Source organism: Papaver somniferum, chromosome 7 (genome assembly GCF_003573695.1).
Source record: "Papaver somniferum cultivar HN1 chromosome 7, ASM357369v1, whole genome shotgun sequence".
NCBI lineage: Eukaryota > Viridiplantae > Streptophyta > Magnoliopsida > Ranunculales > Papaveraceae > Papaver > Papaver somniferum.
Window position 1 is genome coordinate 196,310,304 of NC_039364.1, and position 7,018 is coordinate 196,317,321.

A 7,018-nucleotide genomic window follows, 5' to 3' on the forward strand; every position below is an offset into this window, starting at 1 on the left:
ACCCCAAATTCTACCACGTTCAAGGTCAGGTATCATGTCATTAATATGAGAAAGGTGGGAACCTTTAACTTTCACTTTGTCATTGCCCTTCTTGCCATTGCCTTGTGTTGGTTGTTGACTTGGCCCACCAACTTCGCTTTGGCTTGCTAATTGACTTGGAGGAACCGCATTATCTTCATCCTCACTTTCCTCTTCATCTTGCTCATCTTGATCATCGTGGTTACGGATTACAGCTCGACTATGGTCACCACCACTCTCCCAAATTATACATCTTGTCTCAGCCCCCAGCGCTTTTTGCGACCTTCATCTTTCCCTCGAGGAGGGAGAGATTGAGGAGTATCAAGACCGTCCTTCCTTCTTCTTTTAGTGACCGCATCTTTAGTTTTTCTTTTCTTAGCTTCCTTGGCTTTTGACCTATATCATAAGCAAACGAAATGAATTGGAGACAACTCACTTTCGGTTTTTGTACCGGCATTGACATACTTAAACTAACAACGCCGGTTTAGTGTTCCGGCAGTGAACATTGACTATCGAGAATGCCGGTAGTCATATGTAATTCTCCTGGATATCAAAAGACTACTACCGACACTCTCGAAATAAATCAATTCCATGCCGTAACTTTGTACCGGCAAACAAATCAATCTAAAAGTTATGCCGGTATAGGTGACAAATTCTTAAGTTTTCCTGTATGTTTTAAGTACACTACCGGCATTCTCGAATTATTACAAAAGAATGCTGGTACCCAAAACCGGCATGTAATGCAACCCAAAATCTATGCCGGTACTGGTGACAAATTCATAAACTCTGTTGTATGTTTTAAGTCCACTACCGGCATACACGAATTATTATTAAAGACTGTCGGTACCAAAAAACCGGCATAGACTTCGACCCAAATTCTATGCCGGTAGAGAAAATTCAGTTTCATGTGAATCTGGGGTTGGAAACGGCATTGCATTCATCCATGATTGAATGCCGGAACACAAAACCGGCACCGTATTCATACATATTTCAGTGCCGGTACTCACTGAAACTCAATTGTTTCAGTTAGGGTTCGCGATTCTAACCTAAACCCATTTCTATAAATCGATTTAAACATTCATAAAGTAGTTTAAAATCACTTACCTTCTCACAGAATCCATGGTTGCGAGAGGTTGATTCTCCGAATCTTCTTCTTCTTGCTCTTGAGCAATCTTAGCAATTCTTTGTTCCTATTTTTGTTGAGCAATCGATTTTGAGTTCGATTGGGCATTTGTTTTCTTTCGTGGAGGCATTGTTTATGATTCGGGTAGGTTAATCGACGAAGAAATTTTTGAATCGACGATTAATCGATGAAGAACGATGAAAAAAAACCTAACCCTAAGAGTGTCGGTAGTGAGAATGGGGGATATATGAATTTGGTTTTTGATTTTAATGTTTTAGGAGAAAGGGTATAATGGTCTTTTCATAATGTTTTTTAATTAATCAAAGGGTATTTTAGTATTTTCATACCCAAAAATCACCCCTTAGCACACACCATGGGTTGGGGGAAGTAATCAATATCCCCCAATTCCTTTTTTTATCCCCCAATTTCGCATTCTTTTTAATATGATACAAATAATCTTCAACAAGTACACACCAAACACATACAACATCGGAGGCGTTTAAGATTCAAGAAATCAGAAGCATAGTGGAATTAACGCATAATATTTTTAAGAAGCCATATGTAAAATGGTTTTATCACTAAAATTGACAAAGGGTGGATTGTTAAAGATTTTTTAGGTTGAACCTACTGGCGCTTGTATGCCAATCCATTTATCAAATTTAGATGCCAAAACGTATTCTTGATTTAGTTCACTAAAGTCAGTTTCGAAATAGATTAGGTATAATTAGTAGAGTATGGAATTAAAGCTATCGTTGAATAATGGATATTGAATATTAGACGAAAACATCTTGTAGAACTTCACGAAAGGTTAGTAACAAATACTTGATGCTCTTGTTTACCCCGACTCGTTATCTATGGACACAAATTTCTCACTCGATAGAACAATTCCTATGACCATGGATATAATATATACTCGGGGATATTTTAGCCTAAGACTTTAGTGAGAATTACCTTTCTCTCTGGAAAGGTCCTTATGTTATAGTGAACTAAAAAACAAATTTAACGAGCCAAGAATCAATCAATTCCGGATATGACGAAGAAGTTATGAGTGATTTATTAAACCAACACTTATCATGTGTTGCTAAGGTTGATTATATTACGTGAATAAGAAATTGCTCACAAACTTTTAGCACCAGTTGGTGAACAGAAATCCTAAATACGTAACTAAAGGCCTATTTTAGTCAAGTAATTGGTGTTTTTCTCCTAGACAAGGTAGATTTGTTCCAGAAACCTAGACTTAATCATTCACTATAAATAGAGATTTCATGTAACCACACAAACCATCCTTGAAAAATTGTGTGTGAGTTGCGTAAGGTTGTTTTTCAAATATTTGTTTTTCATGAACAAGAGTGAGTTTTGAAGACTTGACTTGGGGATCGTAAAGCACAGGAAAGCCATCTTCTTTGGTAGTTACTTAACCTGTATCTAGGCGTTTTTCATAGATGTTAGATTTGATAGATCTAGATATTTCCAGATTATTCAAGGTGATCTATTGGGAAAAATCAATTAGGTTACGAATGAGCAAACCATAATTGTTGAGGAGCATCTTCTAAAGAGAATTAACGTTCTGATAGAATATTTTAAAGAGAATTGGCGTTATGCTAGAAGATTTACAAGAGCAATTTATAAAGAGAATCGGTGTTCTTCTAGGAGTTTTACAGATGCGCGAATACGACTAAAGCAAGTATTACATCTAGTGCGATATCTGGTAGTAGGTACTTGGTGTAACTACTCAAATCCGTGTGTATTCAATCTGGACTAGGTCCCAGAGTTTTTCTACAAAATTTTAGTTTCCTCGTGAACGATAATTTTTGGTGTCTATGTTATTTATTTTCCACATTATTGTGTTTTATCATTATAATTAAAATATCACTGGTTGTATGTAATTAAAACTAGACAGTATTAACTCAAGTGTAAAGAACCTATAAGACTCGTTCTTGTTGAATTCATTTCTTGAAATATAAGTTCCCTTGTCTCAGTCCTTTGAAGTGCTTAAATTTGGTGGTGGGGTGACAATTACTAATACATAAGTTTGTGCTGAGGATAGGGCCCAAGAGGCCCAATTTCTCCATCTGGTTCAAAACAATGTCAAAGTCTTTTTCTATGTCCAACTTACATGAACTCTTGTTTTTTAATCTTGAATCAATAAATTCTCAATCTATAAGAACTCCACCACGTATCTTTTTCTCGTTTGTGGATGCTCCTTGGTGTTCAGATATGAGCTATTATAGATGGGGGAAAACGATTTGCTGGTTTTTTAGGAATTGAGAAGACGACCGTACGGAGGAGACTCCTCGAACCGAGCGAAATTTTAAACCTCACACAGATGCACCGCTGCAAAGGGGATGTTTTAGATTCGAGAGATCAATCTGTAGTACTCCTGCCTAAATCAAGACAATGACCGTTCCAGAGTAAATTCGGTCACAAGAGAGGATGGGTTGATCTATAGGAGGGAAGCTGAGAAATGTGTGGAATCAATGGTAATCAAAGATTGTGGGTGTGTGAATTCCAAATACGATAAGCTTTGAGTGATTGAAATTGCTCAATTGAGAGTAGTTGCTCAATTGATGAGTTGATGATCTCGTGTTGTCGATGAGACGTGAGATTGATGATACTGTTGATGATTCAATCATGATTCAGAGACTTATTTATATTGCTGGAATTGTAGACACCATGATTCCATGAAGTGTGACAGTTGATGGAATCAAGGAGTGGGGAAGTGGAGATCATGTTTGAAACCAGTTGCTCAACGTGTGGAGACTTGGTCGATTTTCCACCCACTACCTCATGAATTCCTTCAACTGATTGCACGACTTGCTCACATTCCATCATGTGTTTTAACACACATGTCGTAGACCGCCAGACCAAAACCCTAAGTGATATCCCCCCAAGTGACATGATTGACGTCTCGTGGTTTGTTAGTCAATTGATGACTTCGTGGTTTGATGGGACGATGAGTCCATGTAGTCGTTGAGTTGAACATGATATTCTGAAACTCGTGAATTGAACATGTCATGAGACAGAGGTATAGTTCTTACGATGAAGTGAGCAAGTATTGCTCATTCGATGGATCGTTGAATATTGATTGTTGAACCAATATTCCTTGGTTTGAACAAATATTTATCATCTGAGCAAGTGTTTCTTATGTGATGAATTGTTGAATATTTGGTCGTCTGAGCATGTGCTGCTCGTCTGATGTATTATTGGCAGCGTACCAAAAAATATTAATTAGAATACTGGTCGTTGAACCGAGCATAATTAATTAAATTAATGACCATGAGGTCGTTATAAAATTATTAAGGTTAGAATCTGGAATGATGATCCTTGGATTCAGAAACCCTAATTTGATCAATTCATGATCAATTCATGGTTCGTCAGAATTTCAACCATGGGACGAAGGAGGGAGCGATTACCATGGATCAACCATGTAGTGTCCATATGCTCACTTGAGAAAATACGAAGAAGTCCTGAAGAGTTGACGATTTGTTGGTGAAAGAATGATTAAATGTTGGTTTAATCATTTATTCGAAAATGCTCGTCTGAGCCTTAGGTGAGAAAACCTAATTAATTATGACGAGGCAAGGGACCGACCATGGAGTCATGAAACCGGCCCTGGGTTGCGTGACCGCCTGATGATCACTTCATGAAAATCCAAAGTGTTTGGGAGAGTTTTGGACCTAATACGAGCAATTGTGCAAATTAGGTCAAAATTGTGAAAATTGATGGGACCGGCTTCCGTGAGCCAAAGAGCCAATCTTGGTTGGTCAAGATAGCGTGTTCGTGTCCCTAAGGCGTCCGCGTCTCAGTCCTGAGAATTTTGATATTTTCTGACGTGCAATTGAGCATCCATTCGAGAAAATATGCTAAAATTAGGGTTTCGACGAAACTGAGGAAAACACCATGAGATGATGAAAAATAATTATAAAATAAGGAATGAGGAGGCGTGGGACCGCCGTGGTCAAGGCATGGTCGGCCGGTCGTGACCACGGTCCCGCGATGCCTTTTCCTTAATTTTATAATATTTTGATGATTTCATGAAAAATTCATGAATTTTGAGAAATTTGATGAATTTTGGGAGTTTCCATGAATTGAAGGACTTTTCATGAGTTCAAAGAAGCAAAAAATATTAAAATAATAAAAACAAGGGTGTGTGGGACCGTGGAAGGCATGGCCGGCCGGCTAGGGCCCGGTCCCACGAGTTTCCCTATTTTTTTTAATATTTTTAAGTATTTTAATGATTTGAGGGAATTTTTCCTAATTTGAGAGAAATACCATGAAATCAAGGAATTTGATGAATTCAAGGAAAACTAATAATAGTCAAATAATAAAACAAAGGGGTGTGTGGGACCGGCTAGGGCATGGCCGTCCGGCCAAGGCCCGGTCCCACAAGTTTTCATAATTTATTTTATTTTATTATTATTTGATGATTTGTGCAAAAATACCATGAAATCAAGGAGTTTTTTCATGAAATTAGAGAAATAATAATAATAATAATAAATAATAAAGAACCGTGGGCGTGGGGCCGGTTGGGACCAAGGCATGGCCGGTTGGCCAATGGTCACGCCCCACACTCCTTTGATTAATTTTATATTATTTTTTATGGATTTATGGAAGTACCATGAAACCGAGGAGTTTCCTCGAGACGAAGGAAATTTGATAAAATGAGAGAATTTTCATCAAATCATGAAAAACAATAAAATGCATTTAAAATATAAAACTGGCGTGGGATTAACCATGACACGGTCGTTTGGTCGTGTGTCCGTTCTCCCAGCACCCTAGTCAATATTTTTAATTATTTATTATTTTCTTCTCTATTTTGCATAGGTTCATCGATTCGTTGTATTTTTGAAATACTCGTTCGTGCGGTGACTGTTAGTGTATCGTCGTTGGATACACCTTCACCATTTGAATCGGGGCTTACTTAGAGGTAGCTCGGACGCCCGGTTGTTGATTATTTATTACTAATTGTGGAATCCCGTGGAGAATAATTCACAAAACTGAGTAATAAAATGTTTATTATTAATTCATAGGATCAGCTGAGGATTCGACTACGAATTCAGAATAATAAAGTGAGCATTACCATTCCATGGGATCGTAGATTCGACCATAGAATCAGAGTAATTAAGATTTATCTATTACCATTTATGAGACCAGTTGTGGATTCGATCATGAAATCGGAGTAATGAGATAATATAGTTATTGCTATTCTATGAGATCAAGTCGTGGATTCGATCATAGAATCAGAAAAATTGTTATTGCCATTCCATGGGACCAGTCTTAGATTTGACCATGGAATAGGAGCAATTGTAATTAGGAATAATTAAATTTGTGGCTCTATACTAGCAGCGCAAGCTGTCTAGGAGCATTAATTATCCCGATACAAGCTTGTCGGTAGGTCATATCCTTTATATAGTCAGGGTAAACTTGTTGTTTGTTCCTGAAGACGTTATCGCTCTATACTAGCAGAGCAAGCTGTCTAGGAGCCGTCCATCACGTGATGCTATATAGAAATAATCACTGAAAGTATTCAGTATTCATGAGATATGCCGTTGTCCAGTTGTGAGACTACATATCCACATGTACTCTGAGAGAAGGTACTCTCCGTTGAGAATTCGATGAGAGACCCGTGTCTCGATACTCACGTCTGATTGCTGAATCAGAGCTTTGTATAATTATGAGTTTACGAATTTAGCCTTTGTCGAAAATCCACCATATACATTAAGTCCCCTGCTTACTGAGGAAAGATGTCGTAAGTTGAGACGTTACCGGATTTAGAGAGCATGAGAAAACCACGACTTGATGAAGGCTTCAATGTCATGATTGAAGCGTCGTTTGGTGAGCATAAATTGGCGTTGAACCGCTGGTTTGGACGACGAG